The sequence below is a fragment of the Lepidochelys kempii genome, chromosome 2 (assembly GCF_965140265.1).
Source record: "Lepidochelys kempii isolate rLepKem1 chromosome 2, rLepKem1.hap2, whole genome shotgun sequence".
Classification (NCBI taxonomy): Eukaryota; Metazoa; Chordata; order Testudines; family Cheloniidae; genus Lepidochelys; species Lepidochelys kempii.
Window position 1 is genome coordinate 248,384,893 of NC_133257.1, and position 25,037 is coordinate 248,409,929.

At 41.0% G+C, this 25,037-nt stretch overlaps 1 protein-coding gene and 1 long non-coding RNA gene across 14 annotated transcripts in view; one reads left to right on the plus strand and one right to left on the minus strand.

The window, feature by feature from the left end:
• Positions 1-1,842, minus strand: part of ZMYND11 (zinc finger MYND-type containing 11) — a 159,406-nt gene extending 157,564 nt beyond the window's left edge. For 9 of the 13 annotated variants that reach the window (XM_073334521.1, XM_073334520.1, XM_073334519.1 and 6 more), the window contains exon 1: positions 1,595-1,841. The gene's annotated coding sequence lies outside the window, so the exon portion shown is untranslated. Of the gene's footprint in view, positions 1-735; positions 836-1,594 lie in introns of those variants that run through there. The other 4 variants (XM_073334522.1, XM_073334516.1, XM_073334513.1 and 1 more) reach the window with 4 other exon arrangements.
• On the plus strand, positions 1-25,037 carry LOC140907773 (uncharacterized). The gene is made up of 5 exons (XR_012157619.1): positions 1-165; positions 19,591-19,782; positions 21,390-21,515; positions 22,943-22,969; positions 23,819-25,037. It is a non-coding gene; the product is annotated as an uncharacterized lncRNA (long non-coding RNA).

Genomic DNA, 25,037 nt, shown 5'->3' on the forward strand with positions numbered 1-25,037 from the left:
CTTAAGATAATTTAGAAATGAAGTTTTAAAAATATTATTTCAAAATTCCCTAGAACCAGGGCTGTCAAGTTTCCTGCAACACCTCTTAGGTGAGGAGAGTGAGTAAATCATTTCTGAAGAGGGAGGGAGGGAGCCTCACAAAGATTCGAGCCTCCAGGTGGCCGGGTGAGTTTCTCCACTCACATATGTGAAACCAGAGCCAATCCGCCCAGGCCCTACTGCCCCAGAGGAGCTAGAGCAGACAATGTGGGAGGAAGAAACCCACCCAGCAGGTGGGGAAGGAAAGTGAAGAGGGGCTGCCTGGATCTGATGAGCATCCTGGGGGGGCTTGGGGAGCAGGGGCCCACCTCCTGTTAGGGGGTGCTAGGGATATAATCCCCACCCTTACTCCATTCCCTCCTTTAGGAGACAGTTTGAGGGTGTAACATGCACCTTCCCTGACCATGTCTGCCTTAAGGGGGGAAGCTAACGCATCGCCGCCCCTCCCTCAGGGTCTGCCCTACGGGGGTGGGGGGTACTACCTCTCCCCCAGCGTCTACCCTACCGGGCGGGGCGGGACGGGGCGGGGGGTAGAGGGAATATCGACTTCCCTCCCCCATCGCGCGTCTGCCCTGCGGGGTGAACTTGGGGGGCGGGGGTATTGCCTCCGCCCAGCGTCGGCCCTCCGGGGGGAGGTGGGGATACAGCCGTCTGCCCCCCGCCACGTGCCCCCTACAGGGGCTTATCCCCCCCTACCCGTGTCGCTCCTTCGGAGACAAGCCCGCAGAGCAGCTGCCATTATCCGGCCCAAGCCCCGTCTCTACGCAGACACCACCCCAGCGACAGACACAGGCGGGGCCGGGGGCAAACCAGGCGCCTTGCGTGTGAGGCCGGGGCGGGGGGTAGGGGCTGTGGCTGGCCTGCGCCACACCCCGCTCGGCCTCTCCTATCACGCGAGGCCCCGGCTTCCCCCCAGGCCCTCGTGGAAGATTCGGGAGAGGATTTCTCGTGTGTCTCCCTCCCCCGTTTCCTTCCCCCTTCCCCCAGGTTATTTATTGTAACTTCAGTGTGTGGGGGGCCGCAATCCCGGCCCTTTGCAGCTGGAGCCCATGGGCAAGGGGCGCTTTTGTAAACGAGAATAAATAATAGTTAATGTCCCCCCCTCCCCCCCGCGCAGTTTCCCTGCTCGATTTCCAAGCTGGCTAGGAGATTATCCTCCCCTCACCCCAACAACAAACAAAATCCTACCTTGCACCCCTCCCCCAGCAGCTCCCCACCTTTTATTAATTATGATTATTATTGCCCCCTCCCCCTTTGCTACCCCCCAGGCAGGATCCCCTTCTCCTACAGAGCAGCCCTTCCCCTGCTCCCAGCTCCTTGGATCACTGTATAGATTTTGTAGGGTTTTTTTTTTTTAAGGCGCCATGTTTATAATCCTCCATCATATTTAAAAAAAAAAAAAAAAAAAAAAACCCTACCCAGCACGAGACACGGTGTCTCCTCACCCCAAAGCCAGGGGGAGAGAGACAGAAACATCATCCACAGGGCTGTAAATTCAAGCCCCCCCACCTCCGCACGCGAACCCCTCCTCCCCAGACTCGAAAGTCTCTCTCACCTTGTGCTGTTGCTGCTGCTTCTGCTGCTGGAAAGGGGGGGGGGGGGAAGGACGGGGGAGGGAGAAGTTAAGCCAGGGGAAACTTTTCAATCGCTTCCCCAGGCCGCTGCTGCCTCCTCCTTCCACATATTTTTCCCCCCTCAGAGTTTTATTGTGTCTGAATATTCTCTCCCTCTCCTCTTCTGTCTGTCCACAGTTAAGGTTTCTGGGGTAAACAGGGTTTAGGATGGTGCGAGGGATATTTGGGAGAAGGAGAACTCTAGTGGTGTCTGCTGGAGTTGCTGTTTGTTTCTTTTTCCTTTTTTTTTATTATAATCAATTTAAAGCACATTCTTAACTGTTTATTAATTATATATTAGTTTTTAGATCATAATGTCAGGCCAGGACCCTTATTGCAGGATCAGGAAGTTAAGAGGGAATGTACATGAACCAAGGCAAGATAGCGTGTACAATATCACAATACAATCTAGAAAAGGAGTACTTGTGGCACCTTAAAGACTAATAAATTTATCTGAGCATAGGCTTTCGTGAGCTACAGCTCGCTTCATCGGATTTGATGAAGTGAGCTGTAGCTCACGAAAGCTTATGCTCAAATAAATTTGTTAGTCTCTAAGGTGCCACAAGTACTCCTTTTCGTTTTGCGAATACAAACTAACACGGCTGCTGCTCTGAAACAATACAATCTAGAAATTCTGGACAAAATTTTTAGAAGGGACCACTGATTTTGGACACCCAAAAACGGAAGCATGCAAAATCCATGGCTACTCCTGAAAATTTGGCTGCATACGCTTAGCTATGGTGTGATTACAGAATGGCTTTTTAATAAATTATTATTGCTGGGTGCATTTTGTATGTAATTTATAATATTTAGGAATGTGTGGTTTGTTTAGATATAATATAGTACATCTTATGGGGTGTCACAATATTAAATGAATATTTAATGCTTGTGTAGGCAAATAAATTCTAATTTTCATATACATTAGAAATTACATAACAAGAAAGAAAGGAGCCTTGTAATTGCATTTCTTTTTGCAGTGCAACATCATATTCTGACACAGCATACTATCGCTCAATCCTGAAAACATTTATTCTTATGAAACATTTATTCTTATAACTTTACGCATGTGAATAGTTCCATTCATATAATAGACTACTCAAATGAATAAAGTTAATCACATACTTAATGCCTGATACAAAGACTTACACATGCTTAATTTTATGTGCTGTGAAGTCTCTCAATCATTCAACTATTGAAGTTAATGGGACTAACTGATAGTGCTTAAAGTTAAGCATTTGCATAAGTCTTTGCTGAATCAGGGCCTTAAGCCCTTTTTTAAAATTTGTTAAGCATCAGTAAAGCAGCTTTGGTTCTATTTTTTTAAGCAGTGAGAGAGAATTTTAGACGATCTAAAATAAATGATATAAATAGAAAAAATGTAAGTAGATAATCTACTTAAGTTTTCTTGATGGGTTTGCTTGATAGCAGACTACTTTTTATTAACAAGACTGCATTACATGACTGTATATTACCATAAAAATATGGGTTTCATTTTAAAGTCAGGATTTTGATAAGCATACATCATTGGAGCTTTGCTGTCAATAAGTTACAAACCAGCTGCAACCTTATATTGAACAATTGGGTATAATTTCTGTTCTAGGGCTAGGATTTTTAAAGGAATTTTAGATAGTTAAAGTTCTTTAGTGTATTAGACATTGTAATATGGGGCCTTTATCAGTTAGCACCTCTGGTAGCAGGATGGGGAGCTATACTAACCTGACCCCTATCCCCCTAATGGCACCAGACTCAATTCTCAAAAAGAAAAGGAGTACTTGTGGCACCTTAGATACTATACCAATTCTGTGTATATCAAGTCCTTGTGATGACCCAGCCCAATAGCTGGGTTCTAGTAGTATCTAGCCCCTTTAAGATAATGGAGAGTTAGAAGTCCCATAACTCTAATGGGGGCTAGACAGCCTTAGGTGTCCTGGGTTTAGCACCTTCTCTTTGGAGTCCTTGGCTGGTGTAGATACGGGAACCCAGCACAAGTGCTGATTTTGTTTTTGCTGGTGGGTGCTTTTGAAGAGGTGTGTGTGTTTGGGGAGAGGCTATTTTCAGCATATTTATTCACTTCTTTCATATTCTAGTTACTGAATATGTGTCTGTCATTGGTATCTTAGCAGGCAGAGAGGAGCAGGTGTGGGGCACCTTGGGGGAGGAGGCCTCAGAGGAAGAGGTAGAGAGAGGGTGAGAAGAGGTGGAGTGGGGGCGGGGGCAGGGCCTTCGGGGAAGTGGCAGAGCGGAAGCAGTGCCTCCAGGTGAATCACAGGCAGGGCCTCAGGGGGAGGAGTCTAAGCAGGGCTGGGCCGTGGGACTGAATGTGGGGTAGGGCCATGGTCTGGTCACTGGTGCCCCCCCATCCCCCCCCCCACTTCTAGGGAGCTTCCAGCACTCCCGCCCACTCCCCAAACTCAAGAATCATGCACTGCCTATGACTGTGGCTCATGGGTGCTGAGCACCCCTATTTTTTTTTCCAGTGGGTGCTTGAGCACCAGAGCACCCACGGAGTTGGTGCTTATGGAACCCAGGCCCACCCACTCCACTGGTTTCCAACTCAGGGAACATATTTAGAATAGCCACCGTCAATCCGTCTCAATCCTTTGTTGCTCAATGAGCTACCTCTCCACCTCTGCAGGCTTTTCATGCCTCTTGCCCTAATTTGCCCTCTTTGGAGTGTTGGGTTCTCTAGCAGCTTTTTCACCAGCCTGTTGGAAGAATCCTCACTTTACAATCCCTCTCTGTGGACTTCCTATTTCTTCAGGAGGTTTCTCCTCTAATTGAGGCCCTTAGCCTTTTATCATGCCCCAGTGCTTCCCTGCCTGTGGCTATGTTCACACTACACAGCCTTGTGTTGCTACAGCAGTACTGCTAAAAGTTGTGTGGTGTAGCCGCTGTTTGTCAGCACTCCTGCCAAGAAAAAACTTCCACCCCAACGAGCGGCATTTGCGTTGTTGGCAGGAGAGCGCTCCTGCTGACAACATGTTGTTCATACCGGTGCTTGTCACGGCAAAACTTTTGTGTTTTCAGGGTTTGTTGCTTTTTAAACACTTCTGAAAGACAAAAGTTTTGTCATTCAATTGTCAGTATAGATGGTCTAATTAACTGCCTCCTAGTTACTGGGTGAATTAACTACTTACAAGTGTACCTGAGCTGCCTCATTTCCCCTCATGGGGCCTGTGAGAAGTAGGCTGGGCCCCTAACTCCAGAAGGCCAGCTACTTTCTGACAGATGCCCAATTTAATTGGGGTTTGGATGCCTAACTCCCTCAGGTTCCTTTGAAAACCCAACCCCATATCATTTTTAAGCACTATAAATAGTAAGAGGAAAAAGGATATACATCATGATCTAACAAGCCCTTATTCCCAGGAGTAGGTCTTAGTTTTACAAAGATTCATATTGACTTAGGGCAAAACTGCAATTGTCTTCAGCCCTAGCATGATTAGTCCCTTGGGTTCTCAGAGACTATGGTGATCGTTATCACATAAATGTTTGGGCCGCAGTCTTGCAAACATTTATGCACATGCAGGATTGGGGCTTTCAGGTTTGTCCGCATTAGAAGTTTTTATTTGTTGTTAGTGATTGCCAGATTATTTGTGGTAGTTAACGTATTAGCAAAGGCTAAGCTGGATACTCTCTAAAGGTTTGTTCCAGGATACAAATTTTGGGTCTAAATAAAGGACAAACATTTGTATTCTGGAAGAAATGTTCAGGGAGTGTTCATACTGAGCCTAAAAATGTGTCACCAACTTCTATGCAGTGTTGTTGTAGCCGTGTTGGTCCGAGAATATTAGAGAGACAAGGTGGTGAAGGAATATCTTTTATTGGACCAAGTTCTGTTTGTGAGAGAGACACACTTACACAGAGCTCTTCTTTAGGTATGGGAAACATACTTGGAGTGTCACAGCTAAATACAAAGTAAAACAGAGTAAGCATTTGCTGACTAACTCAAACCAGGTAATCAGTTAACTCAAAGTAAATAACCCTAGTGTAGACCTCCCCAGAGAAATAGGAATGCTTAGGGCTGAATCTTGCAAGATGCTGATCTCCCACATTTGCATGAGTATCAGCACCTTGTAGGATCCAGCTTCAAGCAGATAAACATTTGCATAATGTAGTCCGTAGGCAGGGTCTTGATGGACAAAAAGGGTGTTTTTCAGGGCTTCTCTGCAGAGGAACATCCAGGAAAATGATTCCAAATTAACTCAATTAATTTGAAGTGGATTAGTTAAACTTCATTAAACCCATGTGACCCTATTCAGAATTAAAGTAGCCTTAATTTTGTTTAGTTTAATTCCCTTCCAAAGTTATTTAAGCTACATGGAATCAGGGCCACTTTAATTCTGAACAATAGTGTACACACAGGGATTTAATGTGGTTTCACTAATCCACTTCAAATTCACACCTTTAGTTAATTCAGATTAATTTTCCTGGATGACCCATTTGAGTTAGCATTAAACATGATTGAAAAGACTTCTTAATACTGATTAAGATGCAAGATTGAAGCCAGGTTAGCTGGCCCTGTTATAGCCTTGGCACCCTTACAGTCTTTTATCTGCTTTATTTCTGAATCTATATTTAAGGTTTCCCCTTTGGCCAGTAAGGTTTCAATTAGGAAACAGCACTAAAATAACTAATTTTAAAGCTCCACGGTGAGAAGCAGTCAGAGATTAGGTAGGCAGACAACAGGAAGAAAATTCCACTTTCCATGAGTGCTGGGCAGTTTGTTCCCTCATAGGCCGTGCCAACTGTTTGTTAAGGCAACTGCTCAATTAGGAGTGTCCTAACCCTCCCCCCAAAGTAGTGTGATTGGCTGCTGAGAGTAATAGGCAGATAGAGTTACATGGCGTGTCAGCATAAAATTCAGGGTGTTTCCTTTCTCCTCCTCTTGGATTGGAAAGTCTCTATAAAGGCAAAACTACAAAGACAAATGTTGCTTACTTTCTGAACTAGAAAGCAAACTTTTGCTACTAAAGTAACTCAGTTCAGAAAGTCACAAGTGTTTGAATAGCTATAATCAGGAGATTGCATTATAATGGAAAAGCAAATATTCAAAAGAGCCAGTTTGTTACTTGGTTCAGGGAAAAGAAAATATAGTAACAGTTAAACAATACAAAGAAAATATGAAACATTTACTTCCCTTCCTAAAGTATTTCCCTTCAGAAAATAAAACCTATTCAAGGTAGAAGAAATAGTTAAGGCCAGGTCTAAACTACAAACTTTTGCCAGCATAAATTATATTGGTGAGGAGGTGTGATTTGTGACTGATATAGCTGTGCCAACAAAAGCCCCTATGATAGACACAGTTATACCGGCAAAACTGCACTTTGCCAGCATAGTTTATTTTGCTTGTGGGGGGGGGGACTGAAATAAGTGCAGCTTTGCTGATATAGGATGCTTCCATATGTGGTGTGTTTTGCTGGTATTGTATATCAGTCTAGCTATACCAGGAAAATCTTTCAAGTATCAGCCTGCCTTAAGAGACAGAACTATTTTTTAAAGCTAAATTCTTTCTTTAGATATATATACACACATAACTCTTGAAGTAAAGAGCGTGCATGCATGTACATTTAATTTAAGTTTCAGAGGCTTGCCCAATCTGGGGTTCACGATAATCTCTTTTTATGAAGTAATTTGCACTTTAAGGTTTAAATAAAAACAAACAGAAAAACAGAATTCTATATTGGGCTAAACAATTAAAGCACAGGATCTGTTGATAACCTATCAGGAGCCAATGATAAGGCATATGTAATTTTCCATAAACCAGCCACTACCATCAGCAAATAAGTGATACCTTCTGCCACTGTTAAAATGTTTACAAAATAAGGTCCTGATACTGAAACTGGTTCCACTTGGGCAGAAGCCTGAGTCATTTCCCTGAGCAGTATTGCCAGTGCTAAGCATTCACAAATCACAAGTCAGGCTCCAAAGTGTCATAAGATTGGCTCTAAAATCATGAAACTTTGGCAATTAATTGATCTTTAAACATTCATGGTAAATAGGCCCAATGGCCTGTGATGGGATGTTAGATGGGGTGGGATCTGAGTTACTACAGAAAATTCTTTCCTGGGTATCTGGCTGGTGAATCTTGCCCATATGCTCAGGGTTAGCTGATGGCCATATTTGGGGTCGGGAAGGAATTTTCCTCCAGGGGAGATTGGAAGAGGCCCTGGAGGTTTTTCGCCTTCCTCTGTAACAAGGGGCACGGGTCACTTGCTGGAGGATTCTCTGCTCCTTGAACTCTTTAAACCATGATCTGAGGATTTCAATAGCTCAGACATAGATGAGAGGTTTTTCGCAGGAGTGGGTGGGTGAGATTCTGTGGCCTGCATTGTGCAGGAGGTCAGACTAGATGATCATAATGGTCCCTTCTGACCTTAATACCTATGAATCTATGAATAATTTTGTGTTAAATCTAATTGCCTTCTGGTTTCTGAACTTTTAGGGTACATTCAGACCACATTTTCAGGCTTTTCTCCACAAACATGCAGGCTAGAAATAATACATTTTTACTGAAAGCTAAGATTTTCATGTAATCACTTGACTCCAGGAGCTAAGGCTTTAAGCAAAACAATAAATATAATTAGATTTTACCAGAGTTGGCAGTATTGGGCTTGTCTATTCAGAGGTTGTACTGCTTTAGCTATACCAGCACAGTAAAAGCAGTACAGCCCCCTTAGTGTGGAAGTAGTTATACCACTTAGAGCCCTGCAACCCAACCAGAATCTGGCAGGACCTAACTAAAAGTGTCGGGTCTGGGTTGGGTGGGAAAACAACCCAACCCTCTCAGGCTCAGCAGCATTCGCTCAGGGTCGGCATGGCTGCGTGCCCTGCCCTGCTCCAGCCAGCTGCTGCCATCTCGCTGCACTGTGCATACTGAGGAGCTGTAGCGCCTCTCACTCTGCAGCATACACAAACCACAGCAGGGGTTGGCGGAGTAGAGGAGTGAGGGACACAGCTACTGCCATGCCAACCCCATGGACAGGAGGTAGCAGTGGCACTGGCTCAGGGGCAGGGGCAGGGTTAGGGTTGGGTTGGGTCAGAAAATGACTTGACCCTCTAGGGCTTGAGTCTGGGGTGGGCTGGGCCTAAAAATTAGTCACGAGCAGACCTCTAATGCCACTATAAAAGTGCTCTAGACTGGGCCAAATTTTTGTCTGTTATGGTGCATTTTAGACTGCCATAGCTATTCCTGTATGGCAAGGGGAAGAAGCTATACTAGTATAAGGCACCTTTATACCACTATAACTGTGTCCGTACTTGGTGGGAACGGGTATAACTATTTGGTAACTGAATAGATATACCAGTACAAAAATTGTGTGTACACTGGGATAAACTCATTGTTCCAGGAAGTTGTTGAGGCCAAAAATATTGGACATTTGTATGCATAACCAAGAATAGCCTGCATTATAATGAAGGCTGTGAGTTTGTCACAGAAGTCACAGCTTCTGTGACTTTCTGTGACCCTGGAACAGCTCAAGCAGCCCCTGGGCCAGTCACACCAGCCACTGCTGGGGCAGTCTCAGGCCACTGTGCCTGACCCCCCAACAGCAGCAGGAGAAGTTTGGGTGTGGGAGGGGGCTCAGGGCTGGGGTACAGGGTGGGGTGAGGGCTCTGGACGGTGCTTACCTTGAGGGGGGGGTTCCCTGGAAGTGGCAACATGTCCCTCCCTCTCAGCCAATGGGAGCTGCAGAGCTGGCAGCATGTGAAGCTAGCAGCTTAGGGAGGGACATGTTGCCACTTCCAAGAAGCCGGGCAGGGAACCTGCCAGCCCCGCCAACTCCCCCTCCCCCAGCACCAGCAGGGGGCCTGGGCTGCTCGCACCCAAGCACCCATGGCGACCCCCAGACCACCCCCCAGCACCTGTAGCACTCCACCCTCCCACCAGTGCCCTCCAGCACCCACACCCCCCCAGTACCTACAGTGCCCCCCGGGCCACTCCACCCCCAGAACCTACGCCCCCACCCCCCACAAAGCACCTACAGCACTCCCAAGATTTAGTCAGGGGTATAGTACAAGTCATGGACAGGTCACAGGCTGTGAATTTTTGTTTACTGCCCATGACTTTTACTAAAAATACCCATGACTAAAACATAGCCTTAGTTATAATTCATAACATTTTTGAAGGGATATTAAACCCAGTGCCAATTTCTAACTATTAGAAATCAGGATGAAACCTAATGTGGGTGACAGATTAACCCACATCAGCCACTGTGGGGTTGTTATACCTTCTTCTGAAGCACTTGCTACTGGCTACTGTCAGAGACAGGATATTGGACTAGATGGACTTCAGGTCTGACCACATATGGCAATGCGTTGTTCAGGGCGGTTCTGTAAGATCTCAGAGAAGCACCTGCACAGAGCCAACTGTAGGATCATGTCTCACTATCCTGTCTATGACCATCTCTAATACTGATGGAATTTAAAGATTATACAAGGACATGACATCCAAATAGGAACTTTTTATGACAGGAGACTGTTTGAAGAGTGGAGGACAGTCAGGCATTTATAATGTTAGGTCTTCTACCTCATGTGGAGTTTGTGTTTCTAAAGCACATAAAGAGTAGATAGATTCTTTATTTGGCAATTTTAGCTAATAATTGCATTGCAGTCAGCAGATGGCAATTTAATCTTTTAAAAGGTTTCTCATTAAAATGAGAATTTGTTAAACTTTTAAACTTAATAGCAACAGTGTGTGTGTTGCACATGCACTTTTTCCTCATTTTGTGAGAAAGCTCCTAAATTAGCCAGGCACACTGTTGAAAAGGGATGTTAGCAAATATTGAAAGGTCCAGTTTCCATGGAAATAATAACTTTGCTGTCCTGATTTTTCTGTGTTTAAGTCTTGAACATAATATTGAATTTTACAAAGTTTCACTGAAATTCTTTAATTTTAAAATACAAAAAAGTGAAAAATACTCAAGTTATTGCACATTGAAACAAACATTTGTGATTAAAAATGTACATTTCTGGCCCTCAAGATAAACTCATTGAATGTATAAGCTTTGAGTTCTTCCCTGCATTTATTGACATTATTGCACACACAAGTGAATGCAACTTAAAATAAATAAAAAATAAATTTTGATGTCAGTGTATAGAGGTCTCTATGGCCTATGCATAAAACTGATGCTGTACAACTTTTGTGCATTTATTTCAGTATAGAATGTATATATTTTAGAGGAAAAATACAGGCTTATCTATTGAATTAAATGCTCACCTGTAAGTGACAATACTTGATTTGTTAATGAGAACACTATTTCCAAGAAAGAAAGTGGATGCACCTTTGTGAATTATATTGCCTTTACTGCAGGTAGACTGTAGGACAAGGACACCACAGAGGCAATGGGACACCATGAGTAAAATCCATTGGGTTTTCCTTTTGTATTCCTGCAGATCTACAGGACAGTTCCACAAACTATTGCCTTTACTCATATGCATAGACATGTGTAAGACTGATGTTATACATATGATTAATCCCATTAAATCTGCAGGGGAATAAATTCTTTGTTTCATCTTTCTAAAATCTGAGTTCAACATGTGTGTAAAGTTACCCACAAATAAAAGATCAGATTTGGATGTGTTCTAAAGTCCATTGCAAGCACTGGAAAGATTCCCATTGCCTTTAATGACCCTTGGATCAGGCCCTTTCAGCGTTTCTCAGACGTGGCACATGCAGCCACCAGGGGCTTTTCTTGCTGCCACGGCCTTCTGGTGGTTATGTGGGCGGAGGGGAAGCAGTGGCCCTTCTCTGGAGACACAAAAGCTGGAGGAGCAGGCAGCCAGTGAGTTTTCCACCTTCCCATGGGCAGTGGGGTTGGGCTTGAGCCCTGGGGTGGTAGGCTCCCCACTCCCTCCCCCAGGCTGCCTTCCCTAGTGCCCCATTGCCCCTGGCTCCCGCTGTTCTGTGCCCACCTCCCCATCAGGGCTCAATAAGTCTGCTGTGAAAAATAATATGTGTGTGTGTTTGTTAACATCACTTTTCACAGTAGACTTAGTAGCTAGCAAGTCTTTATATAAAAAACAAAACAAAACAAAAAACCAACAACCAAAAAAGCAAAAGAAATAAGAAAAAAGACAAGACTATGTCAAGGCACCTTATTTGTGTTTCTATTCTGTTTAGGCCCAGTAAAGAACAGAGACAACTGTACATTATTTTTATTATTGAGTTTGCAAAATAAAGTCCTACATAAATAAATTACAATGATTTGGGCATATTTATTTGTTTTTCCTAAAGTTAATTAAGTATTTTAGGAAAAATGGTCAGAGTGGCCAGCAGCAAGAGTGGATGGCCGTATTCTGAGGCCACCAAAAAATTTGTTGTGAGAACCTCTGCCCTAGATGACCTACCATGGCACAAGCTACATTTCATCATGCAACTCCAAGCACATTTTGTGCTCCTACCTCCATTCCATAAGATGTGGTTAAATGAACTTGAATGCTGGACATTTTGTACCCCCAACCAAACATACAAAGATAAGACAGCAATCATAGGAAGACAGTATTCCAGGTGACAAGACATATGTATGTCTCTCTTATATAAAGAGGAAGATAAACTAGAAGTATTAAACCACCTTAGGCTCTAGGTGAATTAAATTTGACTTCTAAAACAAAAAATAGAGAAAAATCTTAGGTTTCCAAATTAATACATTATTTTGATCTGTTTTGGGAAAATGAGGAAAATAAAAAAGTTTAACTGTCACGGGGTGCTCTACGCACTCCTAGGATGGTACCTCCTCCTGGTCACTCTGCAGAACAGCTCACCAGATCAACACCCTTTTCTGCTGTTGCTCACCATCCCTCTGCTTCTCTTTGTCTGCAGCCTCTCTTGCTCCAGGAGCTGCTGCAGCCTCTCTATGACTTGGCCCTAAGGCCAAGTCACTCAGCATTCCCCACTTCTGGGGCAGAGCCCTTCAAAGTCTCAGTCACTCCCACAGTGACCCAGGCAGTCTTCCAGTTTACTGCCCTGCCAGTACCACTTTGCCAATGGTAGGTAGCCTAGTACCTCTACTCCAGGTTGCAGTTTAGGGACTTTACAACAGCCAAGGTCTGTTCAGTCCCCAACTTAACTCTTTAGGCTGCTTCCTACCCCAGCACTCCCCCCTCTCTGGGCCTTGCTAGCCTCTTTACTTCCTCCTTCCAGGGAGCAACCATGAATTATTTGTTGCTATAGCCCCCAAACACACCTCCCTTCTACCAGGAAGTTTTTAGACTATCTCCCTATAGTCCCCTTCTGATTATCAGTTCCCTGGCTTTATAGAAGCCCTGCCTTTTCCCACACAGGTGAGCTTCCCCTAATTAGGGCTTTCCATTAGCCCCTGGAGGGCAAGAGTGGGGTGGAAAAAATAGAAGGAATGCCAAAAATAGAAGGAATATTTGATAACTGAATTCCCAGAAATTGTGATATATGATCACTTATTTCATACCCTCCAGTAAATATAAAGAGATACTTTTCTAGTATTGTTCAGAAACGTTTGAAAACAGTAGTAGTACACCTGATCTGGAATAAAATAGCCAAATAGAACTATGCATTTTACTGATGATGAAATCTCAGCTGATGGAGGTTTAAAAAAAAAGAAGAAAGTAAAATTGAAATAGATTTTCATCAGAGAAACATTTAAATGATTAAATTTGCATTCTCCATAGGAAATTGAATCGACCAGTAGACTCTTAAGTTGATAGTATGGTAGGGGAGGTTTACCCAGAACCCTTTTGTTTTTTTAAAATGGTGCATTTTAGAACTAAATTCTGCACAGCTGGATATGATAAAAGCAGGGCAACACCATCTGCCAAAAAGACTGAGACTGAATTCTCTTGCTGGATTTATTTATGCTTTGTTCCTTAAATCAATAGGAAAAAAATCTATTTAGGATTTTGCTCATACAACATATTAAGGGGGTTTCCTGAGAAAGGAATCAAATCAATACACTAAAGAAGATTGTTATTCTTAATACTAGGATAGCTGTAAAACCGTGAGCCCATAAACTTGGGGTCCACTCCAAGTATATGAAGAAAGGAAAAGAAAATGTAATACTTTTTGAGGGTAAATGTCAGGAATTGGGGCTTGCAGCTGAGCCTGGGACCATTAGACCTACTTCCATAGTGAGCAACAGAAGATTCCCAGCTGAATCACTGCTGGCTTGCCGTGGAATCACCTGATTGGCCAGACTGTCTGATTGGCTGGAGGAACCAACAAACATGCTCTTAAGCCTAGCAGTAGTAATAGACCAGCAGCCGCTTAAAGCATTTGTTTATGGTGGTAGTAACTTCTTTGTCTGCTTGTTCCTATTCCTGCCTTGCTTTGCTCCAGATAACTGGGCTACTGATACCTGCTGTAACCAGTAGGCCCAACCACCTGCATCCCACTCACTGACAGTAAGGGATGTGAGATGACCACAAGAATTTCTCACAGAAAGAAAAAGAGAGCTAAAAAGTAACTAACAACCAAGACAAAATTAATACTTTGCAGACAGAGAGCAGATTCAAACCAAACATCTCAAAGTGCTTTTAAAAAACTTAAGGGCAAATCATCTTCCTGTGCCAAGCTCAAGTAGCTGGTGCGTGCATCTGTATGAGTGTGCTTAGAGATGAGCATGTTCAAGCAGGGTAGTGGGAATGGAATCTGCCCTGACCTGCCCCTCTTTCCTGTGATAGGTGCTGTTAGCAGCTATAAATAGAGCTCCTTTTGGAAGCCACCACCCTGGTTGCTTAGAAAATGCAGGGCACTGGGTAGCTACAGTAAGATGGGGGGTGTTTGGAAGGTTAGTGGGGATCACTTACATCTACAGGGAATCAGATGAGGTAATTAGCTCACTAACTGTATAGCTTGGAGAAGAAAACAAGCAGTATAAAAGGCTGAGCGAGGAAGTAGGAAGGAGGCCTCTTCTATCTGCTGCTACATTATGTTGCTCCTGGAACACAGGGCAGGAAATAATAATAAAAACGCTTAGTGAAGGTACCCTAGTGGAGTGCATGTGCTGTTTAATCCCCAGGAAGGCTTACCAGCTAGGGTTTCCAAGGCTGGATGGGGGATTGTACTCACCCTGAATAGGGAAGAGGATCTATTATTACATGTATCCACCAGTCCTGACCCCGGTACAATCCTAAAGCCTAAACTTCAAGGTATGGAGGAGGTCTGCACGTGATCTCAAAAATCTGTCCATCTAACATAACAGTAATGAAGAATGATTTCATCTACCCTCATATAGGATAATCAAATGTTATAATCGGATAAGGTTTAGAGAAATAATTTCTCAACACCCTAAATGGTTGCTTCTTGAAACAGCTAGTTCATGAGCACATCAGAGGAGAAGCTATTCTCAACCTAGTCCAGTAAAGCTGGTTGTGAATTTTTTCAACTAATAATTTATTTGTTGAAAAATGCCAGTGCATCACACCCAAAACTGTTCGGGAAACAGTGTTGGGTTTGACAAATCTACCAGCTCAGAAAAATGTCAAGTCTGTTTTTCAGTTCACAGGTATTTTTGAGATTTCAGCTTTTTATCCAAGACAGGAAAAAATGTTAAACCCTTGAAAATATTTGTAGACTGGAAAACCATTTCCCACCCAGCTCTACTCCTAAAGGAATTGGCTAAAGAAATAATTAAGTTGAACCACTAGTAAAAGTGACCGCACTATAATTAAATTCAACATCCTCAGGGGGAGTACCTGGCCTAGTATGAAACTATGCATTAGAAAGAGGGATTTTTAAACAATTGGGAAGCTAGTCAAAAAGATCCTAAAGAAGCATTTTCAACATTTTTGACAGCTGAACCCTTCTCCAAGAAAATAAAATCAATCACAGTCCTCTTCAGTTCTCCCATGTGAGGTAAGTTAGGTCCATTTGAATAAGATAATTTTTATACAGCCAAATGCAAGGTCATATATCTAAGAACAAAATATGCAAGTGACATTTACAAAATGAGGAACTGTATCATGGAATGCATCAATGCAGTGACTCTGAAAACGACTTAAGCGTTACAGTGGATAACCAACCGAACATGAACTCCCAGTGCGATGCCATAGTTAAGAGGACTAATGCAATTTCATGGATGTATAAGCAGGGAAATATCAAGTAGGAATAGGGAGGTGGCATTACCCATGTATATATCGCATTAGTGAGGCCATTACTGGAATACTCCAGTTTGTTGTTCACATATTAAAAAGTATGTAGAAAAATTGGAAATGGTTCAGAAAATAACTACAAGAGATGAGTGTAACTTCCAATGGAAGCTGTGCTGGCATAGTTGAGGGATGAATTTGGTCCTTTTTAAAAAATTGTGTTTAAGCAACATTATATAAAAGTAGCTACAATTTGACCCCACACTATCATTTTGTAAAATTTCATTACGGTTCTGTTAAATAACTGCACTGTTTTAAGGGTTAAGATTTGACCACAGTTATGTAAATATAGTTTATCTCAAACTGGTTTAGAAGTACCCGGCATGGACAGGGTTTTGTAGGGTGAACTGGGGAAGTCTGTCCTCTCTGATTCTGCTTGCATGAAAAATTTCAAACTCTTGAAAATATTTGCAGGACTGGAAAACCATTTCTTACCCAGCTCTACTCCTAAAGGAGTTGGTTCAAGAAATTAATTAAGTTGAACCATTAGTAGAGCAGAGCACATCACACTGAATAAACAATTTGCAGAGTGACTACTTCCAAACCAACAAGCAAAGAGAGAGTTTTGTCTTGATCATACAGTCAAATAAATAAAGCCTGTTGTTATTAGAATTAAATATGCCTTTCAGTTAAAAGCATGTGAATATATCTGAGGCCAGATCTACCCTATAAACTAACATCGGTATAACTGCACCCCTGAGCAACACAGTTAAACAAACCTAACCCCGTGTCGACATAGCTACCGCCTCTCGTGGAGGTGGATTAACTACGCCAATGGGAGAAGCACTCCCACTGGCGTAGTAGTGTCTTCACTGAATCATTACAACAGTGCAGCTGCAATGGTGCAGCTGTACCACTGCAGCATTTTACGTGTAGACTTGCCCTAAGTGTGTGGTAATCCAACAGTACCGATTGCATGGTTAGATACGTCCCTCCCCCGCCCCCCCCACAGGCATGCACGCTCCTATTTAAATGAATGCATTGGTACATGTTGAATATCTGGCACTCATCTTAATACATGTATAAGACTGGAGTGGAAAAACACATATTCTGCATGCAATGTCCATGATTTTCAATGTTTAGAACTGTTATTTCTACACTAAACTCTTTCAAAAGGTCTAACTCCTGATAAGTATAAGGTTTCAATATCTGCCTACACACCGCCTCCAGCATGTAAATCACTCCCAGCTATTCTGTATGAGTGCTATAGCCAGCCAGCCATGAATTACACTGCAGGGTAACACCAGCAAACTCCCAGTGCCAGACTTTCCCCCAGAAATGTGTGGCTTCTACTGCCCAGCACCCTCTTGGACAATACAAGCTTGCATAAAGTCCATCCGTTCATTAATAGAAAATGATACATACAAATCTTGTTATCTCAAATGAAGTTTCCCAAACACTTCAATCCAAACACACTGATTTAGATAAAACAATAAAACAAGTTTATTAACTATGGAAATATAGATTTTAAGTATTACAAGTAAATGAAAGTGTCTGGTTGCAATGTAAGGACAATATCTGTGGGCAGTTATTTTTATGAACACTTGGCAATACATCATTGTAATAAGAAGGTGAATGGGGAGTCTGTTAGTAAGTCTTATATTTTGATGAATTTGTTCATGGCTATATTTTAGTTATGTAAAGTGCCCAGGTGCCACAGCTAATGGTCATCTTTATACATTTCTAACTAATGTTTTAAAAACTACATAGTGATCTGGGTCATTTTCAAAAAAATAAGAGGAATGAATAGTAAAAGAATATGTCTGCTAAAGGATAAATGACTTAAACTGCTTTCCAACATGCGATGAACATCAAATGACAAGCTAAGGCCCAAGCGGAATGTGTTGGCAATTTATATTAAGGTCAGCTAGACATTTATAAATGTGATAGATTTAAATTAGGTGCTATTCCATAAACACCTGAATCTTTATTTATACTTCTTCATTTGTCTAGCATTATTCCTTAGAAAACCAGAGGAGGAGGATGTATGGAGAGAGCCACTTCCACTGTCTGCAGCAGGACACATTTCACACTCACAGTTTGTGAAAACATGGTTCTTTTATTTTGAAAAATCATAGCAAAACACTGCTCATGGCATGGTCAAGAGGATTGCAAAGGGAAAATAAAACATCTTCTCAAGTACATTTTACAGGCATGTGGCTAAAATATTTGATTTAATATCCTGATGCAAAAATGGAGGACTTGTTAAAATAGTTGTATTAACCTTACACTTGATTTCCTTAGAAAGGTATCACAAGATTGATTTATAAGGAAGACTTCCAGATCCAAACTTCACATGTTTACAGAAGCATTTCCCTTCACACAGCATAGATAGTAAAAGATAGTCTGTGGAGGTAAGAGATATGCAGTTTCAGAACAGTTTCAGCTATGCAGTTTCATGAAAAGAATCTTAATGAAGTAATTTGGTGTGACAGAAATTATAAGCAAGAAGCTACATGAAAATATTGGCAGATGGGGGTTGTACTCACAATTTGAGGTCTGAGAAACCTGGCAGGTTAAGTTCACATTAATTTTAATTATGAATTAATATTTTTAAATGCATTTGTTTTTATTGCCTTTGCCTCTTTCCTTATTTCCCCTTTGCATTTTTTTTCAATTTTATTCTTATTTATTTCTACAGAACCTATTTCCTAACCATTACTTATTCACCACTGATATATACCTGGTACAACAGGTTTTTCACTTGCTTCCTTGACACATTGTGTGCTAAATTTCTGTTTGTATTTTTTGTAATTGTGTGTATAAGTGGTCATTTTTACATCAAACTGGCTATCTACAGATACAATTTCCCAGTTTGCATGAAGAAGCATGGTATCTATCTATCTATCTATCTATAGATAAGGCAATTGGGTACTTCTTAAAAACCAAGCCCTACATGGCCTATAACACATATGCCATATTTTACTTAACAAATATAACTCCTTATTATGGCATGGAAGGAGGAAGAGAACACAAATGGATGCACAAGTATATTAGTTAATAAATATTCCCTGCTGAATATTACCCAGATGAGCAGCCAAATTTTCTTCTCAACCTTATCTGAGCAATCCAACTGATTTCAGTGGGCTTATTTCCATGACTTTATTATGATTACTTAACTGTTATTGCACATATATAAATGAGAGGACAAGCTGACCCATCTATTCATTCCTGTGTCATCTTTCAAATTGTCCACACACAATACTAACTCTAGTGATTCTTCAGTATGTAAGCCTAGAAAATAATCTTTGTAGGCATTTTCAAGAAAACTAGAAAGTTAAAATAGCTTCCAAATAGAATGATGCACTCTGTTATTTATAATACTGACTCTTTTGTCCCATAATAATAATGATTAGAAAATTATGACATTAAGCCCTGGAAGGTTTTGACAAAGTGGAAGGAGCTGAGATTTCCACTTGTGGACACCTCTGAACTGCTCTCAGAGATGTTGATGACATGATGCTTTTTGCTATAACCACCAATGCAATGCAATGAATATTGGAGTCTGTAAAAACAGGTAGTGAGGAACAGGGACTATCCCTGAATGTGCCTATTCCTCGCTGAATGTTGACATGATTAACCAAAAACAGAACACAAGCAGACACCACAATTAATGGTCAAGCTGTACAGGCAGTAGATACATTCAATTATCTAGAATCATATATATCCAACCAAAGAGGCTGTTCCAAAGAAATCAGAAGAAGACTAGGAATATCTGGCAGAGCCAAGGCCTCCCTTACAAAAGTCTGGAAAAAAGCATGGCATCTCAAAATGTATGAAGGTTGGGCTGGTGAAAAGCTTAATTTTTTCTATTGCAATCTAGGGTTGTGAATTGTGGGAAATGAATGCTGCTGACAAGAAGAAAACAGAGGTGTAGTGCTGGCAAAGAATATTGCATATCTCCTGGATGGAAAAGAAGACGAATGCTTGTTAGAAATATTATGGAAAGAAGCAGACTGTGATATGAGAAATCGACAGGCATGGTGGTGGTTCATCACAGTAGACCAGAAAGGAGGTGAATAGATGGTGTGTGGCAGATCGCTGGGAAGTCTGCTGCTGAAAGCTTGAAGCTAGGAATGGATCAAAAAGGTTTCCAAAAATACTGATGTCACCAGTATTCAGACATGAATAACTGGATTTTACTTACTTACTTACTTACTCTTTTGTCCCTCTGTGGACAACTGTCCATCAGTCTATCCAGACTGAAAATAAAATTGAAAGATAATATAATTAATAATAGTATAGTAGCCACCTTTCTTTGCTTTAGAGGAATTATGACCAGTTATCTAGTGGCTGACATGTCAGCATTATAGTTTAGAGATGCTTATATATGTATAATCAATAAACCCTTATGCTTACCCCAGATGATCTTTTGTGCAACTCTACTGAGTTCAGCATATAATGCTTTTCGCATCTTATTCTTCTTTCAGTATTAAAACAAAATGTTTGCAGAACTGACAGTACATTTACAGAGCAGTAAAAGTTATGATAGAAATGCAGCTCCTCGCTGACATTTGACAACTTCTGGCTTGGGATGGCACAGTAGATGGGGAGTAGTGCCCCGAGTATGATCAGCATATTTATACCTTTCATTCCAAGAAAAAAATACAACATTAAAAAATCTCAGTTGCTATGAATTTTATAGAATCTTAATTATTCACAGGAGAAAATACTGAATTTTTATTGTCATATATGTAAGATTAATGGCCTACGTTTTCAGAAGTGACTGGAGATTTTGGGTGCCTCAATTTTTACTTGCCCAACTTGCCAAACCTCTGAATATCAGGCCCCTTTAAGGTGTCTCAAGTTGGACATCTGAAAATTGAACACCCAGAATCACTAGGCCCTTTTAAAAAAACTGGGTCCCTAAATAATATAAAGTAATTCTAGAAATATTGCTGTTTAAAGCAGTTAGAGAAAGAGAGAGATTCTAAATAAGAATGAAGACGGAGTTCCATTTGAAACTTGATCCTGCTCCCATTTAAATAAATAACAAAACTCATATTGACGTTAATGGGAACATGAAGAGGCCCTGGATATATGTTTGATTTGGGATTTCCAAGCTGTTACATTTGCAGCCCTCTTGACTGTGTTCAATAGCACCAAGATCTTAGGATTCTGAAATCACTCTGACATAAGAAAATATAAAATCAAAAAGGCCTTTTTCTGCCTTTGAGTTCTGATATTCCTGAGAATTATAATACTATCTCTTTCTAAATCAGTAACTTAAAATATATTAGTAAAGAACTTAACATAAAAAAATCAAACAGACATTTATGTACAGTGCAATCTGAGAGAGACACTCCTATATATATACTGAAACTGGAGTCACACCTCCTGGTTCTATGCAATTTAGCTGCTATATGGCCTGTTCAATAGTAGGGCCGATAGTTTCTTACGAAGTCCACTACTAACTTGTAGAAAGGCTTAGTCTGCACTGAATCTATATGGCTATGAGGGTTAACAATAAAGTTCAAATAGGATCTGACCTTTCCTACCTATCCCACAAGGATTTTTGCTGATGAAATACTGCTATGAAGATCACACTTGCTATATTTTTCAGTATTTGTCTTTCCTGATGCCTGCTAGAGAACTAACACATCATTGCTTTGACAATTGCAGGACAAAACTTCCCTATTTCAGAACGCTATTCATTTACTGATTAACTTACTTCATGGCTGAGTAGTCCTGCAGGGTCGTGCTGTACTAATGACCAGAGCAGAGGAACGGAATGCAAACCAATCAGAAGTAGGTAGGCCTGGAAGTATTCCAGATTTTGTTCAATTAATTACTGGAAGTTCAGGAGCTTTGGGGACAGAGTTGAAATCAAGTGCATAAAAGACTAGATTCACATCCTGGAAGGGCAGAAAGAAAGCATAGGAGAGAACCTTACTGTAAGAGGGTATTGTAGCCATCGCTGTCATGAGTCAGACAAGGTTGTGAAGTAGGGGACGCAATGTTATGCAGATATTTGTGATACCAATGATTTTGCAAAGGACTATAACTGTTTTCATTTATTGTTATTTATTTTGCTCTCTCTTATGTATAACAATGGGCTGATCCTGCAAACCCTTATCCCCCAACTTCATTGAGACTACTTCTGTGAATGCGGGCTATTTATGTGCATATGGATTTGTTAAGATCTGGCTCAAAAATAGCATTATGATCTCTTTAAAAGATTTACCACTTCTCGCTGGCATTTTTACTCATAGCAGCCCAGATTCCCTATCACAACAGCAAAATATCATAAATGAACTCAGAAGTGTTTCAAACATAATGCCTGATACTGAGTGGTACTATCTCCACCTCCTACAGAAGTCTGTGAGAGCTGCTGCTGCTGAATAAATACCTCATAGGATCAGGCCAATGAAAAGGTCCAGTAGAACCTCAGAGATACAAACACCAGAGTTACGAACTGACCAGTGAACCACACAACTCACTGGGAACCGGAAGTACATAATCAGGCAGCAGCAGAGACAAGAAAACAAAAACAAACAAACAAAAAAACCCAACAAAATACAGTACAGTACTGTGTTAAATGTAAACTACTAAAAAAAAATAAAGGGAAAGCCGCATTCTTCCTCTGAATAGCAAAGTTCCAAAGCTGTATTAAGTCAATGTTCAGTGGTAAACTTTTGAAAGAACAACCACAATGTTTTGTTCAGAGTTATGAACAACTTCCATTCTCTAGGTGTTCGTAACTCTGAGGTTCTACTGTATATTCTTCTCTCTGTGCATGGATTTAAATCTTATTAGTACTATGGGGACAATAACACATGCGCAGGCAGGAAAATAGGCTGCCCCAAGATTATAGGTTACCATATATTTTTCATAGTCAATGGTTCAATTCTTGATTTGTTTTCAAAAATAACATTCAGCTGAATATGTTCAGAAGGTGTCACAAAGAAGAGAAGGTTACTCACATTGTGCAGTAACTGAGGTTCTTTGAGAAGTGCATCTTTTGAATCCAGGCGAGCCTGGCATCAATGTATTAATTTTTTTTTATCTAACTAAATCTAAAGAGCAACTTGGAGATGAACTCTCTTTGGTTTTCTGGTTTTGTTTTTTTTGTAGTCTGAAACTAAAATTTGAGACTAAATTTAAGATTAATACTACTCTATGTGCTACTGAAATCTATCTAATAACTAACTTTACTATCTAAATTAATATTTCAGACACCCCTTGTGGAGCTCCGCCTGCAGGTGAGGACGGTTGAGAAGGAACTGGGGTGGGGGCGGGGCGGGGCGGGACGTGCAAGCACTAATGGCACACAAGGCGCCTATGATGCATGCACGTTCCTGACCAGGCACTGCTACCAAAAGTCTCCCATCAGTGGTGCCAGGACATGTCAACACCTAAAGTGAAGCACCCACAGGGACACCACTCGATGAAGAAGTACCAGCTATGCAAAAAAGAGCAGAGAGGGGGGTAAATAGTCACTGAACCAACAAGAGACATTGCAATTTTGGACTTGGTTTTGGTAAGTAGTGAGGACATCACAGAAAATAATCTTGATTCGAGTGATCATAAATTAATCCAGTTTAAATGAAATGGAAGCGCAATCAAAACCAGGTCTACAGTTATGTTTTGTTTTATTTCAAAAGGGCAGACTGTTAGAAATTAAGATAATTAGTCAGAGGAGTCAACTGAACTGAAGAACTCAGATTTAAATGTGGAGGAGGCTTGGAGTGTCTTTAAATCAAATGTACAAAAACTATCTGCCATTTACAACCAAAGCAAGAGGAAAAACACTTATAGGGAAAGGCTCCAAACCAAGTTGAATGAATAACCACCTCAAAAAGGTTGTTAGGAGTAAGCAAAGAAGCTATAGGGAATGAAAAAAGGGATTCATAGGCAAAGAAAACTACATCTTGGAGGTCAGAAAATGTAGGAATAAAGTTAGATTAAAATAATAAGAGGATTTTTAGTTATATAAATAAAAAGAATAAGGAAGGATGAGGTTGGAATGCTTTGCAGTGTGGGTGGGATGAGATTAAAGATAATCTAGGTATGACCCCAAAGCTAAATGAATACTTTGCCTCGGTTTACAGTAATATAAAACATGGGCATGAAGACAGGATTGCTGATGTGTACAGAAATGGAAATTACCACATCTGAAGTGGAAGAAAAACTGGAAGAGGTTAATGCACTCAGACTGGGGGAACTGGATAATTTCTATCCCAGAACACTGAAAGAACCTGCACATGAGATTGCTAATCCAGTAGCAACAATTTTAAATAAATTTGTATATTCAGACGTGGTATCATATGACTGGAGAACAGCTAAATGTTGTACCTGTATTTAAGAAAGGGGAAGAAGGTGATCCAGACAATTAAAGACTTGCATACCTCAGTAGTATGTAAGGCTTTAGAACAGATTTTGAAGAGAAGAATAACAACATTCATGGAAGTAAATGGAAAAGGGGATGTAATGCAACATAGGTTTACTAAATGTAGATCATGCCAGACTAAGCTGGTATCCTTCTTTGAGAAGATATCTTAAAAAATTAGTTAAGGGAAATGCAGTAGATTTAATATACTTGGACTTAAGTAAAGTATTTGACACAGTGCCACATAGGAAATTATTCGTTACATTAAGGAAGATGGGGATTAATACAAGACTTGTAAGGTGTGTGTGGAACAGGCTCAAGGGCAAAAGGCAATGCTAAAGATGATCCTGGCAATTATAGGCTGTTAAATCTAACTTCAGTACCAAGCAGATTGGTTGAAACTGCAGTAAAGAATAATTATCAGACACATAGATGAACATGATTTGTTGGTGAAGAGTCAACAATGCTTTTGTAAAGGGAAATCATGTCTCACCAATCTATTATAATTCTTTGAGGAGGTCAACAAGTGGACAAGGATGATCTAGTGGATACAGTGTAGTTGGGCATTTGACAAGGTCCCTCACCAAAGGCACTTAAGCACAGTAAACAGTCATGGGATAAGAGGGAAGGTCGTCTTATGGATCAGTAACTGGTTAAAAGACAGGAAACAAAGGGTAAGAATAAATGGTCAGTTTTCACAATCAAGAGAGGTAAGTAGCGGTGTCACCCAGGAAACTGTACTGGGACCAGTGCTTTTCAACATATTCATAAATGAACTGGAAAAAGGGGTAAACAGTGAGGTGGCAAAGTTTGCAGATGATAAAAAATTACTTAAGATAGTTAAGTCCAATGTTGACTGTGAAAAATTACACAGGGATCTCACAAATCTGGATGACAGGACACAAAATGGCAAAAATGAAATTCAATATTGATAAATGCAA